Raw genomic sequence first — 24,175 nt, forward strand, 5'->3', positions numbered from 1 at the left:
GTTCATTTTAGGCACAGCAGACAGAAGAAACAAGAAGATGGAATGCTGAGAAGGGCAGCAATGGAAAATGGAGTGACATGGATCACGGAATGAAGGAAAACTGTGGAGAGAACAGGTGGGAAAGAGGCAGTGAGATTTACTGGTGTCATAAAGAAAGGCCTGGAAGAGTCCCCATATGAGGATAAAACCATTAATTAAAGGGGAAATGATAAGGAAGAAATATCTACCTGGTCTCTTTTCTAACTAGAGAACATAAAGTATTATGTGACATTTAATAAATTTATATGTAATCCAGAGAGGAATAGTCTATCTACATATAAAATCTCTCTATAAAAGTCACATATGTCTAGATAGATAGATATCACTTGTAGACCTCCCTACTTGTGCTCCCCTACTCAGGACTATAGTACCTATACAGTTCCAAATATAGTACCAAAATATAGGTACTATTGTCGGAGTAGGGGAGCATAAGTAGGGACTATATCTATCTATCTATATATATATGATATGTACATATATAACATACATAGTTATATACGTGTGAAAGAGAAAGACAGAGAGAGTAGTTTGTCATACGCAGAAATGCAACTAGCACATTTGGAGAAATGGTGTGAGCTTGAGACCTTCCTGTATTTCTGCTACAGTCACATATCATGTGGTACTTTATAGCAGAAAAAGTTATTTTGTTTTCAGTTCATAAAACTTTCAATGCAGTTCCTGCTGGAAAGCAACCTAGGCAGTATCTATGTTCAGCAAAGACTAAAAGAAATTAAATAATGCATGGAAAGGATATAAAAGCCATAAAATAGCAGTTCTATAAAACACCATCTTCAAGGGATCCCCCCTTTCCACAGCTATCTTTCTTTTTAATAGCGCATAAGTCTTTCTCCCTGTTATCAAGATCAAGAGTGAACTCCAACGGTACTTCATCCCCGTGAGACAGTGACTCAGTATGAAACTAGAGGAGTGAATCCCACGAGGATTTCCTTTGCCTTTGTTTTCACTGCTTTCTTTGCCTGAGACATCTGATCATCCGGTAGCAATTCTACAACCAGGGGAGTCCATCATCACTTACCTGGACTCAATGATCAGTTACATATTTGACTGCTACTCCGTAGAAAAATCAATGCATTTAAAAGAACCACAGGCTCTCTCTCTCTCCCTCACCCACTCAGATGATGCCCATTAGATGCACTGCCTGGTGAATTATCCTCTCCTACCCTTGGAGTGGGTTAGCCTGACTGAGCCAAAGTGGACTTCTCACTCTAATGACCGAAATTCTTTCTAAATCTGTCATCTAAGTGACATGCTTTAAGCCCAAGCTTTTTCAAGGAAACTTCACCACAAACATTTTTGAGGAGATGGGCTAACTGCACCATCAAATGTGTGGTTTGCCGAATGTGATTTAGAGTCCCTGCTTTTGTGCATAGATATTTACCTCATACTGCTCCATCTCATTACTGAAAATCGATGAAACAGGCCATAAGTCATCACTGGCAAGCAATTCATTCAGACGGGCAGGAAAAAAAATAAGTTTTCCAGTTGGAAATAATGTACATAGATAAGGAGCTTTGGGAGTGAAAGCTTGCCAACATAATTCATTACAATATCACATAGTTGCTTTTAATATAGAAGTAGCAAGAAGAACAACTGTCTAAAGAAGGCATTTGGATATTCTTCACAAAGTAATGGGTACAATCATGCCATGTTCCCTCAATTGCTGGATAAATACACAGCAGGGACCTTCCCAGAGACTCCATTCTAATCTGCAAACAATGATAGAAAAATCTCCCCCAGGGTGTTCTGACCATGCTTCCTCAGTTACCCGGGTGGAGCAGATGCTGACACTATGAGCTACTCAAAAATTTTACAGGCTTAAAGATTTTTACACTATTAATATTAGCATAAACTTTTGAACACTGAATTAAATATACCATCGATTTTTTTTAACAAATAATTATTGATTGCTATGTACAAAGCACTTAGTAAACTACTAATGCAGAAAGGCACACTATGAAACCAGTGTGCACTCTGCTACAAAGGTGAATATGCTTTACAGTGCCAAACCTCTAACTTAGCAGTATCTCCTTTTGCTAAGTATATGACATTTAGATTTAAGCACAATAATAGTGATAAGCAAATATTGGGGGGGGAGGAAGATGTTGCATCTTTGATAATGTTCTGAAGTGCATTAAATTTTCTAACTTTGTAAATTATTTTGTCCCACTAAATTTTTATTCATGTTGACAATTTTCTTCAACAGAAGACAATTTAACTGCTAAAAATATCATTAAAGAGTTAGATATCTCTGAAACCTAAATAAAATGTAAAGAAAACTATAAAAGGTACCCTGGAGCTCAGGAAGAGCACCCCAAAACAACAAAACCTGGAAAAGGACCTCCTCCCCAAGGATGGGCTTCAGAGCTGATATGGTTTGGCTGTGTCCCCACCCAAAATCTCACCTTGAATTGTAACCCCCATAATCCCCATATGTCAAGGGCAGCACCAGGTGGAGGTAACTGGATCATGGAAGTGGTTTCCCACATGCTTTCTCGTGATAGTGAGTCTCACAAGATCTGATGGTTTTATAAGCATCTGGCATTCTCCCACTTGCACTCATTCTGTCCTGCCACCCTGTAAATAAAGTGTCTGCTTCTCCTTTGCCTTCCACCATAATTGTAAGTTTCCTGAGATGGAACTGTGAGTCAATTAAACCTCTTTCCTTTGTAAATTACCCTCGGGTATTTCTTCATAGCCACTGTGAGAACAGACCAATACAAGACCTCACTGGAAAAGGTGTTTGCAGCCTGCTGGAAGAGCCAAAGCTGCTGGGCAAGCAGGAAGCAGCCTTCCCAGGGGCAAGTGAGCCACCACTGATAAGCAGGTGCACAGAAGGAGTTCAGGGTCCACCACGGGCAGGAGATCTGGAGCATGTAGTGTCCTTGTTGGGAGGGCTTCAGGAAAGTGGTCACCGGAACAGGCTGGGGCTGTGAAGTCACTGAGGGACTGCACATTCCCTTGCCTGTGGCTGGGGCAGAGCAACACTGGATGTCCTTACACCTACACCACTGATGAGTGGGGCAGCAGCTGAAAACAGTAAGAGAGGCCCTTCCACCTGCAATGGCCCTTCAGTGCTCTTTACTGAGAAAGCTCAACATCGACCTCTCTGTGAAGGAGAAATGCTCATAAAATCCAGTCCACTAAGGAACAGAAGGTGTTGAAGGGTGATTTGGAGCTGAAAGATGTTATATATGATAGCATGTAATTCACCATGACTTTGTTTATTTCTAGTAGCACTGCTGACGCTATTTCAGTTCTTATGAACTGCAGAAGAATCATTTTAAAACATTTGCTTTTAAATTATTCAGACTGGCAGTCTGAGTTCTATCTTTCTGATTGGGGACGTTTAATTATTTTCAGTCCTCTTCCAAAGAAAGTAGATCAGGAAAACCTATGAAGACATTATCTTATTGTTTTAAATATGGTAGAACATTCAAAGTGGGCTAATTTATTAGTAATATGTGATGCTTGTGTTGGATAAAGAAGGCCACAGTGAATGGTGGAAGGTAACTTTAACCTGTATATTGAAAATTAATCAATCTTTATCATGCCTTTCCTGCTCATATCAGAATTCTATAAATAACAAAAACTAGAAAGTAGCTCAAATATGTACAGACTCAACATAGATAAATAAATAGAAATATTAAAAGAAAAATATACAGCAGTGAAAATAAACTGCCTAAAGTAACATGTATCAACATGGATGAACTGTATGGGCATAATGTTGAAGAATAAAAGCCAGTTGTAAATGACTGAGAAAGTATAATATCATTTAAATAAATTTTGAAAAGAAATGAAAGAAACAACAATATTAACCCAGGATTCCACATATAGTAAACAATAAGGAAAAGTAAGGCAACAATAGTAAGAAAAGCCTACACATAGCCAAGTTAGAGTCTGCCCAACTCTGTTTCAATCTATTCTCAGGCAACGTTTTGTTTTTCTCTGCTCGATTCAAGTATAATGAAATCATCATTAGTGTTGCTACTTTGTAAGTGTCTGACTCTCTTGCAGACTACATGGGGAGAGTTTTTAGTTCAACATCATATCCCTAGAGCTTAGCACACATCTGGGATGTAGTGTTAATGCATATTTACCAATTGCAGAATTAATATAGCAATGAAGACAGCTGAGTGGAGTGTGAGGGGACTTGACTTGGGACTGGTAGAAAGACAGCCAGGAAATGCAGAGGGCCCCATAAGGAAGGATGCCATTATAGTATATTTCCACCTGTTACAGGATTGTTTTTCCAACAGTGCCCATAACTATGGTTATAGGGCACTGTTATAGCTATGGTTATACGGCATGCCAATGGGAATTAATGGGTCTGAGGGTTTGCAGGGAAGCTCAACAAGACACTGGGGCACTGAGGGTATCAGGAGATGAATAATTAGAGATAGATCATAGGGCTTAGAATGGGTCAAGAAAAACATGGAGTCAGGAGAGAGAGAAAACAAGAGTGCTTGGGTAGATCACAGGTATGGTGGGAGGGAACAAACTAAAAGATGGGAGTCTGTGGTGCCAGAATGGGGTTTTAAAGGTCAAGCTGTTGTCAATGACAGTGAGATCCAGGGGTGGCCATGGTAGTAAGCTCTCAGGTGGATGAGATAAAACTCAGTGGATAAAACTCAGAGGAGATAAAAAAACACTATGAAGAACTAATCTCATGTACCCATTATGTTACTGTAAATTGTTGGGTAAAAAAATAGTTTAGAGAAATTAGAATCAAATATAAAGAAACACATGTTCTAAAAATTAGAGATTTTATAAATCTATCAAATAAGTATACAATTATTAATATAAACTGTATGTTTATAAAACAATGGATAGTAACGGAGTACCTTGCATCAGTAGAAATATAAACAATGGCATATTTTCTGTTGAGTTACATTAAAGTAATGCATATCCTTTTGACTTTTTCTACATTTCTACTCTCATAAACATACAAAGTATGTGTTTAAATTCTAATAAGTAGAACCATCAATAGTCAAAGTTGTACATGGACAGAACAACAAAAAATTTTTTGATGAATGCACCCCACGAAAGGATAAGTCTGGTCTCATCACTTTTGTTGTGGACAGAGGAAAGAAAACAAATCCAAAACCTTCCAGAGAAGTTCCAACGGGTATTAATAAAAACATACATTTCTTTTTCTAAAAGCAGTACTCATCTGGAAACTTGTCCTAAGAGAAACTAATTCAATACCCACACATCAAAAAGTCAAACAAAATTTACAAATCTAAAATCAGGAAGAAATACCACTAAGAGCTCTAAGAACTCAGAACAAATACATAATTTATGCTGCTTTATAAGGTACATTAATTTTAAAACTATCACTAATTTTTTCACCAGAATACCAAATAAACAAAAATAAACTGTGGTTTGTTAGAAATCAGAAAGTATACTAAATTTTACATTAGAAAGCATACTAAATTTATGCTAACTTTTAAAGATAGCTAGGAAAAACAAGTTGACATAAAACTTGGTATGATATATTATATTTAGTGAAAAGATGTTTACAATTTCTAAGTGAATCCATATAATATTTTCCTGAGAAGTGTTTTAAAAATCAGAGCCATTAACAATAACATTATTTGAAATAATTATCACATGGTTTTACTAGGGAAAATAAAATACCTATGGTTTATGAATGGTTAAGACATGCACAACTGGACCCTTCTAACAGTTGTCAGAGAAAGCCCTGGTTGCTAACCAGACACACACTGGAACTTCTCCTAGCAAATGGTTTTAATAGCTTCTCCAAATAGCTAACAGTGACATTTTTGTGGCAGTTTTGTCTGTAGATAAAGAAGAAAGGATAGATGGAAGGAAAGGAGGAAGGGAAGTAAGGGAAAAGAAGATAAATGGTCTTTGAGTGAAAAGGATTATGTAATGTAAATTGTGGTATGCTCAGACACTTTGAAAAATATATGTATATTACATGATACATTCAACTTGATCAGAAAGCAGCACCTGAGAGATGATGATTCAAACTGGTAAATGCTGGAAGAAATCACATACTTGAAGACATAGTGGGCAAACAAGAGCAAACCTATCCATCTTTTCTGCCATAATTGACATTGGATCCTACAGCCAAACTGAAAATATTATCTAATATGGTTTGGCTGTGTGTCCCCACCCAAATCTCATCTTGAATTTTAGCTCCCATAATCCCCACGTGTTGTGAGAGGGACCTGGTGGGATATAATTGAATCATGAAGGCAGGTTTCCCGTGCTGTTCTCATGATAGTGAATAAGTCTCATGAGATCAGATGGTTTTATAAAGGGGAGTTCCCTTGCACACACTCTCTTCCCTGCCCCTATGTAAGACATGCCTTTGCTCCTCCTTTGCCTTCCACCATGATTGTGAGGTCTCCCCAGCCATGTGAAACTGTGAGTCCATTAAACCTCTTTTTCTTTATAAATTACCCAGTCTCAGGTATGTCTTTATCAGCAGCCTGAGAATGTACTAATACATTATCCAAAGGTGTTCATCAAATTTTGCCAACTTACAGATTGTCTATGAGGAAGTTTATATGTAATACCTACAACATCTACTTCTGTTATTTTGAAAAAGGAAATATTGGACTGGGTGTGGTGGCTCATGCCTGCAATCCCAGCACTTTGGGAGGCCAAAGATGGCAGATCACCTGAAGTCAAGAGTTTGAGATCAGCCTGACCAATATGGAGAAACCCTGTCTCTACTAAAAATACAAAAAAATTAGCCAGGCGTTAGTGGTGCATGCCTGTAATCCCAGCTACTCAGGAGGCTGAGGCAGGAGAATTGCTTGAACCCAAGAGGCGGAGGGTGTAGTGAGCCGAGATCACGCCATCGCACTCCAGCCTGGGCAACAAGAGTGAAACTCCATCTCAAAAAATAATAAAAATAAAAAAGGATATATTAATATTACTGACACTGAGCCCAGGACAAAATGCTTTGGTAAATATACAAAGTCCAACTTCTCTTCTGTGACTTCAAAATATCTTGAATGAAATCTTCTCAAATATTGAATCAGAAAAATCTTCCTTTTTAGTGGCATTATTTTTCTTTGTTATGCTGTGATTGTGCTAAGCACCCCAATTAGTGCACTAAATAGGGGTTACAGACAGGAATGAAGGCTTCTTCCCAAGGTCCTTACTCCAGGAAGAAGTCCAGAAACACTGGATGGAGAAGGGATAAGCCCCTTAGAAAATAAGTCCAAAGTGTCCATGAGTTACTGCAAACACATAAGTGTTATCTTTGTCTTAGGTGAAGGCCCTGCAGTTTTGTAAGGCCCACCCTGCCACTGGAATATAGAAAGCCCTAATCCTTCAATGCCGTTCACTTCCAAAGTATGCATCTATTACAGTAAGTACAAGCTGCCTGCCTGTCCACTTTTGGACTTGTGTTTTTTACCTACAATTCAGAAGTGAACTTTATTCCCCCTACCCAAGTATCACCCCATAGATGGACACCTCTTGAGAGTGTGGCATACTTTGAAAATTATTACAATACTTTTGAATTGTGGAGCCTTTAAAAATCTCTAATTTAAAGAGATACACTGCAAGGTTTATGGGGTGTTTGATACTTAAATTGAGCATATATAGGCAAAAATGTATGATCCCCACGTAGCCAGCATGCTCCCAGACATGATCTGAGAAATTCGTCAGTAGGTGATAAACACACTGTGTACTTTGAAAATTCTTTTGCTCTTTGGGAGGCGAAGGAGGGTGGATCCCTTGAGCCCAGGAGTTCGAGACCAGCCTGGGCAACATGATGAAACCGTCTCTACAAAAAACAGAAAAATTAGTCAGATGCAGTGATGCACACCTGTAGTACCAGCTACTCAGGAGGCTGAAGCAGGACCATCAATTGAGCCCAGGAGGTCAAGGTTTCAGTGAGCCATGATTATACCACTGTACTCCAGCCTGGGTGACAGAACAAGACCCTGTCTCAAAAAGAAAAAGAAAAGAAAAGAAAAGAAAAGAAAATTCTTTCTTTGGGACACTCTCCAGAAGTTCCATATAGGAGTATTTTGGCACTGATTTTTATTTAGGTCACTCAAGCCCCTCTTTGTTATAAAATTCTCAGTAGGATCATAGGACTTAGTTACTTATTAACACTATCATTCATAAGGCAACATACATGATAAGTATTTGGGTTATGCTGCTAAGCTAATTCCTGTTGATTAAATAAATACAGGAGACGTGGAAAAGCTCTCTACACATAAGTGATTGCTAAAAGCATGGCTGAACAAACATTTTTCTGGAAGGCATCTTTAACCTAGAAAAACTGGCCCCTGTCATAAGTTCAATCTTTGGGTATTTTTTTTTACTTTAATGTTGAAAGCATACTGTACATAATGTACACATTCATTTTAGCGATTTTTGTTTGTTTGTTTTTTGAGATGGAGTCTCGCTCTGTTGCCAGGCTGGAGTGCAGTGGCACAATCTCCGCTCACCGCAACCTCTGCCTCCCAGGTTCAAACAATACCCCTGTCTCAGCCTTCCGAGTAGCTGGGACTACAGGCACATGCCATCATGCCCTGCTAATTTTTTGTATTTTAGTAGAGACAGGGTTTCACCATGTTGGCCAGGATGCTCTCGATCTCCTGACCTCATGATTTGCCCGCCTTGGATCCCCAAAGTGCTGGGATTACAGGTGTGAGCCACCGTGCCCAGCCTAGTGATGTTTTAATCTCTGTGGACCTATGTTCCTTTTGTCCTTTTCTAAATCAATGTGTTTTTATGTAACAAAATCAGAAGCCGAGATCACTATGTCTGTTGAAATACTATTGTGAAGCATCCTGCACAGAACTGCCTATGCCCAACTCCAGTGGTGCCCAAATTATCTTTGTGCCTGAATCAATCCAATCCCTGACAGGAAAAAACCTTCAATTTTTCATGTCATGAAGACAGCATTTAGTAAACAAACACAATGTTTTTGCAGGTGGCCACAGTGAACAGGGTAAAGGTACCTCATAAGGTACCACATTTTCCCAGAAGTGCATAATAGTTACAACTACCATCTGCATGATAGGTTACCACAACGCTCAGTCATTGGAGCTCTTCTCTTTTGTAGCTGCAATCACTACCTTAGAGATCTGATCGACTCTTGACTTTAGATACTGCCTCTATGTTAATGATTCTGGTATTTTCATCCTTAGCCAGGACCTCTCCCCTGAACTCCAGTTAACCAGACTTCTGCATTTGAAAGTCATACAGGCATCTCAAACTTAACTGGTGCAAATCCAAACTCCTTGAGCTCTCCCCCACAATCTGCTTCTCCCACTGTCATCCTCATCTCAGTGGATGGCCACTCAGGCTTCATAGTAACACAGCTCTAAACCCTGCGAATGCCATTCTTTAGCAAATCCTGTTGGCTCTATCTTTAAAAATAACCTCCAGAATCAGTGAGATGGCACCACATCCACTGCCATCTCATTGGTCCACATCATTACCATGTCTCCCTGGGTTGTGGGAACATCCTCCCATCACTCTGTTCACGCTCCTTCGAAGGCTTCCTATCTTATGCCCAGTAAAAGCCAAAGTCCTTAGCAACATGTCCCTCAGGCCCTTCCCTGCCTCCTGCCACTGCCACTTTCCCCTAACTGCACCCCATACACACTCTGCTCCAGTCCCACTGGTCTCCTGGGGTTGGGGCTGTTTCCTTGAACTGCACCCTCACTTCCTCCAGCTCTTCATTCAAATGTTAGTTTGTAGTGAGGCCCTGTATGTTAAAGGCACATGATAGCAGTAACTTAAGCATACCCTGAGAAGGACCCTGTATGGCAGACGCACCTGAATGAGTGTTCTGAGCTAAGGGATCTGGGAATGGCAAACCCAGAGATTCGTTCCTTGTCTATGAGGAACATCTGAGCCCCCATACTATCCCATGGAACACAGGCTGCACGTGGAATCAAGGCCCCGAGTTGGGGTTGAATGAAGATTGCCAGGTTGAGGTCATTATGGGGAGAGTGCTAAGTGAAAATGCTATATAAACTGTATGCCTTTCACAAACCATTGTGGTTTTCCTGTCCAGCCCACTTGCTGCCCCTGGACTGTGTGTAAGGTGGTTCTCCTGTCCATCCCACCACCACTGGATTCTCTCCCCGGTATGAAAGTTCCCCAATAAAACACCATCTCGTGTGCTGGCTCTGGGTCTTTTCTGCCCCTTGAACCTGATGCCATCCCCATTGGATTCAAAAGGGATTTGGCAAAACAGGCCTCTCCTGCCACTCTCTGTACACACGCCACCCTCCTCCCCAACTCTCCATAGCTTCCTTCACTGCCTTTTAAAAATTTCACAGCAGCAGTTTGTTGCATCCTTCATCACCCCCACTGAATCTATGCTCCATGAGGGCAGGGATTTTTGTATATTTTATTCCCTGCTGAATCCCAGGTACTCAATAAATATTTGCCAAATGGATGAATGAATAACTGGATTTTAACTCTTTTCATTTTCTTGTTTAGAATACAAGGGCCTTACTTGCCCAACCCATTATTCTACAAGCATGTTTTGAGGCCTGAATACGAACCGAAGTCTTCTGACTGAAAGCCCATTATTTTCCTACCACAGCATGCCAATGGGTGCAGCACACCAACATGGCACAAGTATACATATGTAACAAACCTGCACGTTATGCACATGTACCCTAGAACTTAAAGTATAATAAAAATAAATAAATAAATAAATAAAAATACCACATTCTAACCATCTTAGGGGCACAGCCTAGCTTTATCATTACTTACTTTCTCCTCCGAATACCTACCAGTGCGTGTCTTACGGGAACAGCACAAATGAATGCACATAAGTATAAAAAAGAAGAAGAATTTCACCCAGAAAAGATGGTAACCACTTCCTGTCTAGCTTATGAGCCCTTCAAGGACAAAGATTACATTTTATTCATTCCTGTATCACCAGTTCTTGATTCAGTGTCTGGAAGAAAGCAGGGGCTAGATGTGCACTAAGTCAAGTCACAAAATCATGTCATGTTAACACTAACCAGGATCATCAAGTGTGTTGACAGTACAGCTGAAAAATCTCATGAAATTCTGCCCTCTGCTCATTCATGACACAGCCAGTACATCTGCCAGGAACTCTACTACTTTATGAATCTACAGATGCAATAAAGTCAGGAAAGCTGAAGGCTGGCTCTGCAGCAAAAATCATACTTATGGTCAATAAGCCTGTGATCAACGACAGGTGCTTACTATGTGCCAAGACCTTTGCTTGGTGCTTCTCATGAACAATCTTATCTAACTGCGGCAAAAGTCCTATAGTATAGGTTGGATATCACCATTTTACAAATTGTGAGTCTGTAACTGTGAGAGGTAGAGTGAGCTCCTCAAGCTCGTATTTAATCCTGTATCAGTCAATATAAGAAACAGGCTGCTTAATGTCAATGCAGTGCTTTTATTTCATCACACAAAAGCTCCTTTTAAATATGAGAAATTATAGGAATTTATTTATCTTCCCTCCCTGGTATAAATAAATACTATGGTATAAGTAATAAATAAATGCAAATATTCTGGCTCTAAAACTTCCAGCCTTCTATTATTTTTGCCACATTCTTTTACATTTCCTTAGTTCTTCTTTAAACATGGCAAGAGAAAGGGATACTTTCAAATGACTACAAACTTTCAGGGATGGAATTTGGACATATGAATGAAAATGAAAGTCTGTAAAATATGTATACATTTTGACCAATCATTCTATTTTAGAAATGTATCTTACTTGGCCACAAAGACTTCTGCATAAGAATGTTTAGTTCAGTGGAATTTATGTTATTGCCAATCTGGAAATTGCAAAACTGACCAAAATGACATTATTTAAATCTTGAGAGAAAAGTGGGATGTTATATATCCATGAGACATCATGGTTTTGAATAATGGTTAGCAACTTGAGAAAATGCTTATGATGTACAATAAAGTATAAAAAACAAGTAATGGCAACAACAAACCCTACTTGAATGCTGACTGGGCACCAGGCTCTGTGCTGGGCACGTTTGTCACCCCCTCATCTACTTTTGTAACAACTCCACAAGCCAGGGACTCCAGCTATCTCTATCTCACAGATGAAAAAGTAGAGGCACAGAAAAGCATATTACGTATAACATTACCTCAAATTTATTAAAACACATAAGAAGGAATAATGATTTAGAAATAAAGCATTTAGCCAGAATACTCCAAATAACTGATGATCATGATACTATAACGGTAGACAGTATGCCATGATACTACGTTCTATTGACCCAGAACCTGCAAGCTGACACCCACTGAATAGTTTAACTCACTTTTTCAAGAGGAAAAATACATACTTACAACCTGAACGTTTTATTCCAATTGTAATGCACTATGTCTTATCCTTAATAAAATAAAAATAGTGCTGCTGTCATATTGTTCATATTATTCTTCTTTGCTTGCAACCACTTCCACCTTGGTGCATTTTTTTCCCACCTATTTTAAAGTGGAATCAGAGATGTTCTTCCATTCATATGTCTGAGAACTTCTTGAAAACATGTAACTAAAAGAGCAAGCTAAGGCAGTAAACTCATTATGTGAAAGGTTCTTGCAGCATTTTCCCTTAGAAATTATTTAGCATTGTTTTAAACTAGTCACACTGGTTTTTTAGGAGAAATCCAAAACTAAAACAAAACCAAGCATTAAATATTTTACCTGTACAAGATTTTTGAGAACAGATACGTGTTTTGAAAGTTCAGCTTGAAGATACACTTTTCTATTAACTTTCCAGCCATTCAGGGCCATGAAATGAAAGCAATTACCTATGTATTTGGGTTATTTGTTACGTTTGAAGTTTACGTTTAACAGGTTAAGAAAACATTTACATAAGATAAACATACACTTGGTTAAGAAAACATTTACAGTGTTTGTCTGTCCTAAGAAAACTCACCAAACCAAAAAATTGTTCCAGTAAGTTTCATAGCATAAAGAACAGCTTATGAATCTGCTTTGGAGAAGAGAAATCTATAATTTTTTTTGTTTTTGTTTTTTTTTTTGAGATGGAGTCTCTCTGTTGCCCAGGCTGGAGTGCAGTGGTGTGATCTCGGCTCACCACAACCTCCGCCTCCTGGGTTCAAGCGATTCACCTGCCTCGGTCTATCAAGTAGCTGGGACTACAGGTGTGTGCCACCATGCCCGGCTAATTTTTGTATTTTTAGTAGAGATGGGGTTTCACTATGTTGGCCAGGCTGGTCTCGAACTCCTGACCTCGTGATCCACCCACCTCAGCCTCCCAAAGTGTTGGGATTTCAGGGGTAAGCCCCCACGCCTGGCCAGAAATCTTTAACAATTTTTTAACATTGTATCTGAAAAAGTAGAATGAATCTTTCAAGGCTTTATGTTGTTCTTATTACCACAAAGGTAAACGGCTTTTCTCTCTCTCTTTTTTTTCTTTTTTTTTTTGAGATAAGGTCTTGCTCTTTCACCCAGGCTGGAGTGCAGTAGTGGCATGATCCCAGCTCACTGCAGCCTCAATCTCCTAGGCTCAAGCCATCTTCCCACCTCAGTCTCCCAAAGTGCTGGGATTTCACATGTGAGCCACCATGCCCAGTCAGCAACATTTTTAGACAAAGTCAGGGTGGACTATGATCTCAGTCAGGCTTAGGATTTTGTCAGACAGCTCCTGGGCACACAAAATAAGATGCTTATTTTTTCAAGTCTCAACTAAACCCGAAAATATGGCTTAATACGTTTACCTCTCCCACCAAACCATACCATGTTTATTTGCATGTTTGGGTCCTATTTGTTGGTATTTTATCTCCCATGCAATTCTCTGCATGTGAAGATCAAAAATGCGGTCTCTGGAGATCAACTGGTGAAATGGGTGATGGGGTTGCCAGGAGTTTTCCTGGAGAGGATATTTACTCTGAAGATTCTTTGTTCATCCATATTTCTCAAACAATCCTCATATACACTTAAATAGAACTCACTCAGACCCAGAATCAGGTGTTCTATCTTCCATGTTTTAAAAATACCTGTCATGTGGCACTTGTCAAACTGCACAGTAACTATCTTTCGATGTTTCTGTTTTACTTTCTATACTATGAGAGGCTCATAGGCAGGGATGATGTGTTATTCATCTTTGCATCCCTAGAGCCTAATATAGTGTCTATTTCTAAAAGCACCTGCAGAGGGAGGATACAAACGTGAAAGATGTGTGTTTCACCTTTGAAAAGGTCAGAGTGGGATAAAGAAACACATATAATGTAATATAATATATTCCAGACTGGTGTGTGCAGGGGAATGAGAAGAGGTTCCCTCATCCTCATCCCTCTAGAGTATGAAATAACCAAGGTAAGTTTTGGAGAATGAGTAAGAAGCCATCCACAGAAGGTGGTTGTGGATAGAGATGTGACTGTTCTGGGCAGAAACAGAGTATTTATGAAGGGAAGGCACAGAGCGATGGCAGGAACTGCAGGGGCTCTGGATAACAGGTCAGGCAGGTGGAAAGGGGTAGTGTCAAAAGGAGACTAGAGAAGCAGAAGGAGCTCCCTTAAGGCTAGGTTTGCAAAGCCATATTGAAGGCCTTGGCTTTTGTGCTTAAGGAAAAATAGAACCACCGTAGAGTTTTAAATAGAGAAGTAGTCCATTTTGGAAAGATCATCCTGAAAGCAGATATGAGATTGGAAGACGACCATATTGAAGGGGCAGAGAGGCCAGTGAGGAGGCTGTTTTAAACCAGATGTAAGGTTATTTGGGAACAGAAAAAAGAGACAGATGTAGAGAAGAGAGTTAAGACCACAGAGATATTAAGGCTATTAAGGAGGAAGACGAGTTGGATGTTTTCACTAGACATGGGGAAATAAAAAAGAGAGAAGAGTCAATAACCACTTCCAGGCTGCTGGCCCAGGAGAAAGGGTGGCATTCACTAAGGTGCAGAACATATTAAGATGTTTCCTGTTCTGACATGTTAAGTTTTAAGTGTCTCCGGGGCACTCAAATGGAGAAGTCCAACAGGTAGTTGGACATACGTGTTTGTAGTGTAGGATATTTCAGGACAAGCCTTCAAAAACATCAGAAGACTGAACCCACAAAGTGCAAGAGTTCCACCAGATTGAGGATTCATAATGAAGAAGAAATGAGTCTGAAGCAGGCCATGTGTAATACCAACATTTGTGGAATGAAGAGAGCCTGAGAAAGAGTCAGAGAGGTAGGAAGGAGACCAGGAAAGGAGAAGAAATATCAAGAAAGCCATAAAAGAAGAGTTTCAAGGAGAAGGAATAGTTCAATAATCTCAAATGTCAAAAGAACTTGATGAAAACTTCTTTACTGAATCTGGCAATTATGAGGTCTTTGGAGAACAGTTTCAATGGATGTCAGGAGTAAGGGGTTGCTATGAGAAGTGAATTGGTATGAGACACTGTGTCAAGTGAGACACTGCTGTCAGCAAGTAAGAAATATTCTTTCCCAAAGCATGATTGGGAAAGAAAAGAAAAACAGAGTAGTAACCAGCAGGAGCTCCAAGAGACTTCAACTCTAAAACAGTATGCTGTCACTGACTCACACGAGTTATTAAATTTCAAAATGTTTCTTATTTAATGGGAAACATAATTAATGGTAAATCTAAACTATGTATCCCTTACTCAATTACCTTGATAATATTTTAATCATTTAATTTATAATTTCATCTCTGGCAACTAGGGATGGTAAATCAAAGATTTAAGAAGGTAAATCCAGGATATAACCTATGTTTAGAATGGTCATTTGCTCTGCAACAATGAATGTACTTCAGATACTTAAAATATGCATTGGTTTATTCATTCAACTATGCACTTACCCAAGGCATTAAGTCTGCTTCTCAACATACTCTGTCATTCTTCCCACACACATCTGCTGCCTTTAAAGATATTCCAAAGATTCCATCTGGACAAGACATACTGCATCTCACCTACCTCAAACCACAACCAAAAAAAACCCCACACCTCCTCCTCAAGGTTCAAGGGCACTTCCTCTCTTCAGCTTCAAAATAGTTCCTCTATAATGTTTTGTTTAAGGGTGTGACTGTAAAGGAAGATTTTGCTTCTATACAAACTAGAAGTAGCTCTACTAAAAAGAGGACACACAACTAGGAATAAAGCCAGTGAAAGATGTGCCGTTCTCCACAAAGAAAATCCAAAACTTTACTGACAAGGTGAAAAAAGACTTAAGAAATTGAGGCATCTACTAGGTTCCTGGAAGGTACAATATTGAAAAATATCAACTCTACTTAAATTGATTCATTGTTATCCCAATTAATAATCTAAATCTTTGTGTGTGAAATTTGGCAAGCTGATTCTAAAATTACATTGAAATGCAAAAGGTCAAGAATAGAAAAAATTATATTGAAGAACAAAGTTGGAGAACTTATATTACCAGATATCAAGATTTAATTTACAGTTATAGTCATTGAAATGGTGTGGTATCAGCGCAAGGACAGGCAAATAGACCAATGGGGCAGCACAGAGTCTAGACACAGACCCACACATAAACCATCAACTGCTATACGTACGGCAAAGCTGCCACTGGGAAAAAGAATGGATACCCATGTGAGAAAAAATGATCCTTGCCTCCTACCTCACATTATACAAAAAAATCACTCCCAGACAGACCAGAAATGTGAAAGGCGAAATGACAAAGCTTCTAGAAGAAAGGACAGGAGAATATCTTCATGACCTTGGATTGGGTAAATATTTCTGAAAAGGACAAAAAACAACAATGCAATAACAGAATGGATTAATAAGTTAAACTTCACTGAAAGTAAGAACTTCAAACGATCAGAAGACATCATAAAGGGGGAAGATAAGCCATAAAAAAAGAAAATATATTTGTCATGTATATAACTGAAAATGAACCAATATATTTTTAAAACTTACCTTCTACAAGCCAGAGTAAAAGAAAGACCATCCAATATTTTTAAACGGCAAGGGACTTTAACACACACGTCATTAAAAAGACCAATATTCAAATGGCAGGTGAGGAAATAAAAATGATTAACAATATTAGTGATCAGAGAAATTCCAATTAAAACCACAACAAAAGATTACTGCATAGACACTAGAATAGCTAAAATTAAAAACAAATAAATAAATAAATCAGAAAAAAACACTGACACTACAAAGCATTGGTGAGGACATAGGATAACTGGAACTTTTCAACACTGCTGCGGGGAATGTAAATTGCTAAAACCACTTTGGAAAACTGGCAGTCTCCACGAAGCCAAACATATGTGGACTGTATAACCAGTAATTCTCCTCGCCGAACATATGTGGACTCTATAACCCAGTAATTCTCCTCCTCGGGAGAAATGCATCTCCATGTGTACCAATGTTACATGTATAAGCACGTTCATAGAAGCATTATTCTTGATAGCAAAAAGTTGGAAACAACACAAAAATGCATCAGCAACAGAATGGAGTACAAATTTTAAAACATACAAAATGGAAACCTATATAGTAATGAAAAAGAACAAATCCAATCCCGTATAGTAATGAGAAAAAACATGCAACCACAAGAGTGAACCTCACAGACACACACTGAACAAAAGAATCTAGAAAAAAAAAAGTAAGCTGCATGATTCTTACAGATTACCATAGGAATTTCTATGGAAATTCTGTAGAATTGAAGAATGAGCAACAATAATCTACAGTGACAGAGGTGAGAATGGTGGTTACCTTTGAGGGGCTGATGACACGGAAGGGATAGAGTAGCTTCTGGGGTATTGGTGATGTTTGATATGTTGATGAGGGTGGTGGTTACACAGATGTGTTTCCTAAAAACTCATTGAGCTGTTCATATAAGACTTCTCCATATACTTGGTTTGCTTTGAAAATAAAAATTAAGTTGAAATCAAAAAAAAAAAAAAAGAAAAGAAAAATTAATAAATAAACAGAACAATGTAATCTGTAGTCAATTCATGTAAGGTGTGTGCACTGCTTTGAATATAAACAAATAAACGGGACAATGGCATTCCCCAGGAAAACACCCATAGACCAGGGGTTTCAAAGGCATTTCTAACTATAAACATCTTAGAAAGTTAAATACCTACATGCATCCCACATATATGTGTCTGTTGAAAACTGGCGAAGGCAAGTGTTAATATCCTCACATACAGTTAAAAGTGTAATTTTATACACCAGAGCCAGATTCTGGGCCCCATCCCAGCTGAAGTTGTTCAGTGAGAAATCTCTGAGCTGCAAACTGCCCTTCTGTTTTTTATTCCTAGAAACAGAGGTTAGATCAGGGAAAAGGAAAAGTTAAGGCATTCTATTTCACTTGTTGTGCTATCAAATAGACACCACAAACATTTGACCATCGTGGTCAGGAGATGTTTTCCAAGTCTTTTCACTTGGTTTTAGGTCTCTCAAGATACTGTCTTACGCTGAGTAATTTTTCTTAAATGCTATGTAGCAAGTAAGAAATCTTAAAGAAAAATTTTCTCTTAGTATTCTTAGTAGAGTAAATCTGGAATGTTTTTTAAACAGATTTGAGTCTAGTGCTTCTAAATCACACCCGTTACAATGTGCTTATGCAGTAAACAAACACTAGAAAAAAGCATCTGCTGAGTCACCTCTGTTACATAGGGTAAGACCTTGCCTATACTCTAAAACTACTTTTTACTTAACTGCCAATTGAGAGATGCAATCTGGCATCAAAGCTTTGGGCAGCCATTTTGACAAGTCTAAACGTTTAAGCAAAACATATAAGACAACTTAAAACAACAGTAAATCAAGCAAATCAGTTTCCAGAGAAAGTCTTATGTAAAATCATGCTGTCTGTCATATATTTAACTGGATCAGGAATTTAATAAAGAATTCTTTGTTTCCCTCTCTTAGAAGAAACACAAGAAACCACGGAAAATGGAACACACAAAAGATAAATGAAGTTAAAAATGTTTCCACCTTATCACAGTGGAAGGATATTTTAGTTGATCTCTAAGCTTTCAGAAATGACTTGTAACTTGAGGGTTCAGAAAACTATTACAGAATATGTCCCTTCCACCTCTGACCTAGAATTCTTCCCCTCTTTCCTGTGTCCTGTGTCATCTCATTCCCCTCTGAGTTTCCAGTCAGCCTCCTTTCCCTCTGCTTCCCAGTCCTTTGGCACAAAGGTTAAAACTCAAGTAAATAGATACTGAGGTTTCCAGATATACCCAGTTGGCATATTTTTTTTTTTTTTTGCTTGCAGTTATGAAGGAAGCTTTATTCTAGTTTACTTTTAAAGACCTACATTTTCACTTATAGTTTAAAAATATCTCAGTTCACTCATATATCACCATAATTTTATACTGCTAGCTTCTACAATCTAGAAGACAGATGTCTGCATCCATAGTAATATGTTTGGAGACTTTTATCTGTCTAAATAAATTGTCCACTTATATTCCTTATTTATTCAGGACAAGTCTTCACAATGAGTAGGTATCTTTATATTAAAATACCCTTCATTTGTGTGACAATTAAATAATTTCTTTTCTTCTCAAGAAAATCTTAATCAAATTCTTGATACTACCTATACACATTTTTTTAAGCAAAGGCTTTCCTAAAACAGTGCTACAGTATAAAAACTCCACTTACCTGTGGACACTATGGAGGTTGTTAGGCTTAACTTTTTACATACAGTTTAATGAGGGTCATTGATGGGACTTAGGGAGACGAAGAACTAATCAAGGTGCTATGGTTTGAATGTGTGTGTCCCTCTAAATTATTTCTTATGTTGCAACTCAACACCCAATGTGAGGGTATTTGAACATGGAGCTTCAGGAAGTGATTAGTCATGAGGGAAGAGCTCTCATAAATGGTATTAGTGTCCTTATAAAAGAGGCCCAAGAGAGATCCTTCCCCGCTTCCACTGTCTATGAACCAGGAAGTCATCATTCCTTGTCCTCATCAGACAAGGAATCTATAGGTGCCTTGATCTTGGACTTCCCACCTGAGGGAACTATGAGAAATAAATCTGTTGCTGATAAGCCATCTAGTCTATGATATTTCCTTATAGCAGCCCAAATAGACTAAGACACAGGGAAGCCACCCCAAACCTAACCCAAGGTCAAGGTTGCTAAACTAAAATGAGTTTCAGAATTGGGAGAACAGTATATATGCTTTCCTACTTGAGAGCTAGCCAAATGTTTATTGGCAGAAATCAACATATCTACTGTTTGTATTCGGTAAATATTTTGGGGAGGCCTCCTAAGTGTACCAGGACTGCTGTATGTGACGAGGATTTGGAAATGATCAGGACATAATCCCTGACTTCAATGAATGTAGAATGCCCTATAAGAGACAGGCAAGAAACAGATAACCATGCATTTGTCTGCTAGGGCTGCCATAACAAAGCATCATATGCTGGATGATTTAAACAACAGAAATTATTGTCTCACAGTTTTGAGGGCCAGAAGTCTGAAATCAAGATGTCGGCAGGATGGGCTGTGAGGGAGAATCTATTCCATACCTTTTCTCTGGTGGTTTGCTGGCAACCTTCCATGTTCCTTGGCTTGTAGAAGCATCACTCCCTTCTCTGCCTTCATGATCACATGGTGTTCTCCCTGTATGTGTGTCTGTTTCCATATTTCCCCTTTTTATAAGAATACCAGTCATACCAGATTCAGGGCCTGCCCTACTCCAGGATGACCTCATCTAAACTTCACTAATTACATCTGAAATGAGCTGATTTCCAAATAAGATTGCGTTCCAAAGTACTGGGGTTAAAACCTCAACATGAATTTTAGAGGTACACAATTCAATCTTTAACAATTCAGAAAGGAAATGAGAACAGTGGGGAAAAGCACGTGAGCTCATCAGAACCATTCACCAGACCTTTGAACATCCTTGTGGAAAAGCCACCATTTCCGTAATGGCCTCCATTCCTACCATCCCTTTCCAAAAGTCAGTTCCCTGTTCCTGCCATCTGCCCATTGTGGAAGTCAGCTGCTTGCAGAGCTAAAACCTCAAGGAACATGTGCTACTACCACCGATTGCATATGACAGTTGTGTGAGGGGCCTGACCTTGTCCTTAACTTCCAAAGGAAAGCCCCATGACAGAACCCAGACTACTCAAAGTGTCCAAAGACAAGTTAGAGAACTCAGCAATACATCCCCTAACCTAAAATGATCCACTTCGCTTATATTGCCAATTCAAGGATAGGACTGTGCTTGTGGACACATTTTTTTCTGGAGCTGTGGGAGAAATATTGATATCGTTCGGCAGTTTTTTTCTCAGTAAAACCCACTCTCCATAGTGTTTATAGTCAACTTGAGAAAAGAATTCCAGCTATGATACTCCTAGACAAATATTTTGGACTTAAGGATGTGAGCGATACTATCACTATAATGTACAACAGATTTCTGCACTTCCTGGTGTATTAATTTGGTGAAGGCCTGTGCCCTAGTGGCTCACTCTCATGGGTTCCCCAGCAGCCTCATCTTAAACACTACTCACACCTGCTTCTGAGTGCCATGCAGGGTCTTCCTTTGGCTCTCACATGGCTCTTTCAGTGAATCCAGTCTTGGTGGTGTCATGCATGTTCTCTCAGTCTTTGATTTATCTGGCTCTTGTGGCATGGGATGCTCCATTAACCATCTATCTTATCCTGACTTGACCACACCCTCACTACTATGCTATGATCTCACTGGTCTGTGCCATGTTGCCCTTATTTTTATTCAAAATTTTATCAAAATGTAGAAATGCAGCAATGAGCTGGGAGGAATAATGAGATCTTCCCTTAGTTGCGCTTAATTGTTAATATGCCATTTTATGCCCAGCATACACAAGCCTCACCTTTGGGGTTCAGTTCGAGGCCTACTAGCTATATCTCTTGCACACACTCAGAATATTCTTTTTTTTTTTTTTCTTTTTTTGAGACAGGGTCTTCCTCTGTCACCCAGGCTGGAGTGCAGTGGCAGCATCACAGCTCACTAAAGTCTTGAACTCCTAGGCTCAAGTAATCCTCCTGCCTCAGCCTCCCATGTAGCTAGGACATCAGGCGCACACCACCATGCCCAGCTAATTTTTTATTTTTTATTTTTGTAGAGATGAAGCTTGCTATGTTGCTCAGGCAGGTCTTGAACTTCTGGCCTCAAGGAGTCCTCCCTGTATCGGCCTCCCAAAGTAGTGGGATTATAGCCATGAGCCCTACACTCAGGGTATTCTATAGTTTCTATGTTTTCTCTAACCCAGCACTAAAACAAAAACACAAACAGAAGAGCTCACACCTGGGAAAGGCTAAGAGGTCTTTGGTGAACAAATGTCACATACTCAAGGTCTTTGGAACTACAAAATGCCCACTTGGGACAAACAACCACCATATTTCTGCACAGATGGCATCGTTAGGCTGGAAAGAGGGACTCTCATGGAGAAAGGAATCCCTTCACTAAAGCAAGGTCAGAAGGAAGCTTCACCCTCATAATTAAAAGAGAGGCAGAGTCTTTCATTTACTTCTGTGAAGGGACGAGAGGAATATTAGGTAAAGACCTTTATATAATAGGCCCTAAGCACGGTAACTTTTCAATGTTTCTATTTTTAATTGTAGCATCATTTCGATTTCCACAGAATGGTTAGCTGCAAGATTCACTCTTAAATTAAAAAGGTCCCAAAGAGGGACTACTAAGGCAACAAAGAGGCCTTTCTCAGAAACCCGTATAGACCAACCCTCACCTCTAAATTTGCTGATCACATGGCTTCTGGGGAACAAGTCTGTGGTTGATTAAAGTAAAAACAGAAATCTCTTCCCATCATCCCCAACACTACTGTCACCACCAGCAGCAACAGCAATCAGAAACATTGTCAATTTCTTCCATTTAGGGCAGAAAATGAAGGCAAATCATTTTGAGTACAGTACTTTTCATTCAGTTACTAATATGAATCTTAGCCAGTGACTAAACCTCTTCAGAGGCCCAGGTAATGCTCCTTTAAGTGGACAATTTTGTGTTAGAACTTATCAGGAAGAAGGATGTTCAGTAGCTCATTTTAGAAAACTTCTATATTTATCGCATCTACTTTGTCAATGCTATAAATGACCTCAAAGAGCTAAAACTGTGTACTTCTAAATACAGCCATTGACTTCCCCAGGGCAAAGGCAGAATGGATATGTACATTCCACAAAGCAGTGTGGCTCCTAACATGGGTGGACTTAATTTATCTAATCAATGTTACCTTAGAATCCAACAATAATTGGAAGGGGTAGAGTTTTTAATCATTTGTAATATCCTGTACGTGCCTCTTTCACTATACTTCCATGCTGTTGTTTGGGCCTGACTCCCCCATTACATCACAATATTTTTGAAGGCAGGGGCTGTGTGTTACTTTTCATTGTATTACTAAAACTAGCAGAGTGGCACACTGGTATTTCAGAAAGTGTTTATCAAGTAAATAAGTCAACTACTAAAAATGACCGTTCCTTCATTGCCTTTGTTCTGGTTTTAAATGTGTAATTCAGTGATACTTTCTGGAAGAACAGATTCTCTAGTAATGATTGTACTCTAATATCCATTTCCTAAGATATATATGTATACTAGATTTTCACCTAATGTAAATCTTCAGGACTCTGGGATAAAACAAAAAAATAAAATAAAGTAAAACCCATTGTATGGAGTTTTATTTGCTTCTTTTAGTTTGCCTTTGGCTTGACGTGGAAATACATGACTATTTTGACATGTCTACATGTGTCTCTGCTCATAACTGACTTTTCAATTTTATTAAGTCAGTTATCTGTTAACCAAAACAAAATGTAAAGGAATAGAGAGGGGATGAAAAAACAATATCAACCACTATTATTTTATCTAGAATATTGTTACATGTTAAAATAAATGCAATGATAGACAATTAATATAATCTCCCCTGGGATATGTTCTATGACCCTATTTATATTTATTATATTATATTATATTATATTATATTATATTATATTATATTATATTATATTATATTAATCTTAGAGGCCCTGAACAATGCATTTCCATTTAATATCTCATGAAATGTTTTAAGTCCTTCCCTTCTGGCTGAAAATATTTTCTCAGACATTAACTGAGGAGTCACAATAGGTGTTTTTGTTTTGTTTTTGTTTTTTTGTTTTTTTTTAGAATAAAAACCTTCAGTCTTATAAACTTAATTCTGAGAAAAGATGGAACTAATTAGGTGTGCCAAA

The 24,175-nt window shown here is 38.7% G+C and overlaps 1 protein-coding gene across 15 annotated transcripts in view; it reads right to left on the minus strand.

The window, feature by feature from the left end:
• AIG1 (androgen induced 1) overlaps window positions 1–24,175 on the minus strand; it is a 279,442-nt gene that overhangs the window by 216,687 nt on the left and 38,580 nt on the right. The window contains exon 1 of one of the 15 annotated variants that reach the window (XM_030929207.1): window positions 1,076–1,243. The exons of the other annotated variants lie outside the window; for them this stretch is intronic. The gene's annotated coding sequence lies outside the window, so the exon portion shown is untranslated. Of the gene's footprint in view, window positions 1–1,075; window positions 1,244–24,175 lie in introns of those variants that run through there. 15 annotated transcript variants of the gene reach the window in all.

The sequence above is a fragment of the Rhinopithecus roxellana genome, chromosome 4, assembly GCF_007565055.1.
Source record: "Rhinopithecus roxellana isolate Shanxi Qingling chromosome 4, ASM756505v1, whole genome shotgun sequence".
Classification (NCBI taxonomy): domain Eukaryota; kingdom Metazoa; phylum Chordata; class Mammalia; order Primates; family Cercopithecidae; genus Rhinopithecus; species Rhinopithecus roxellana.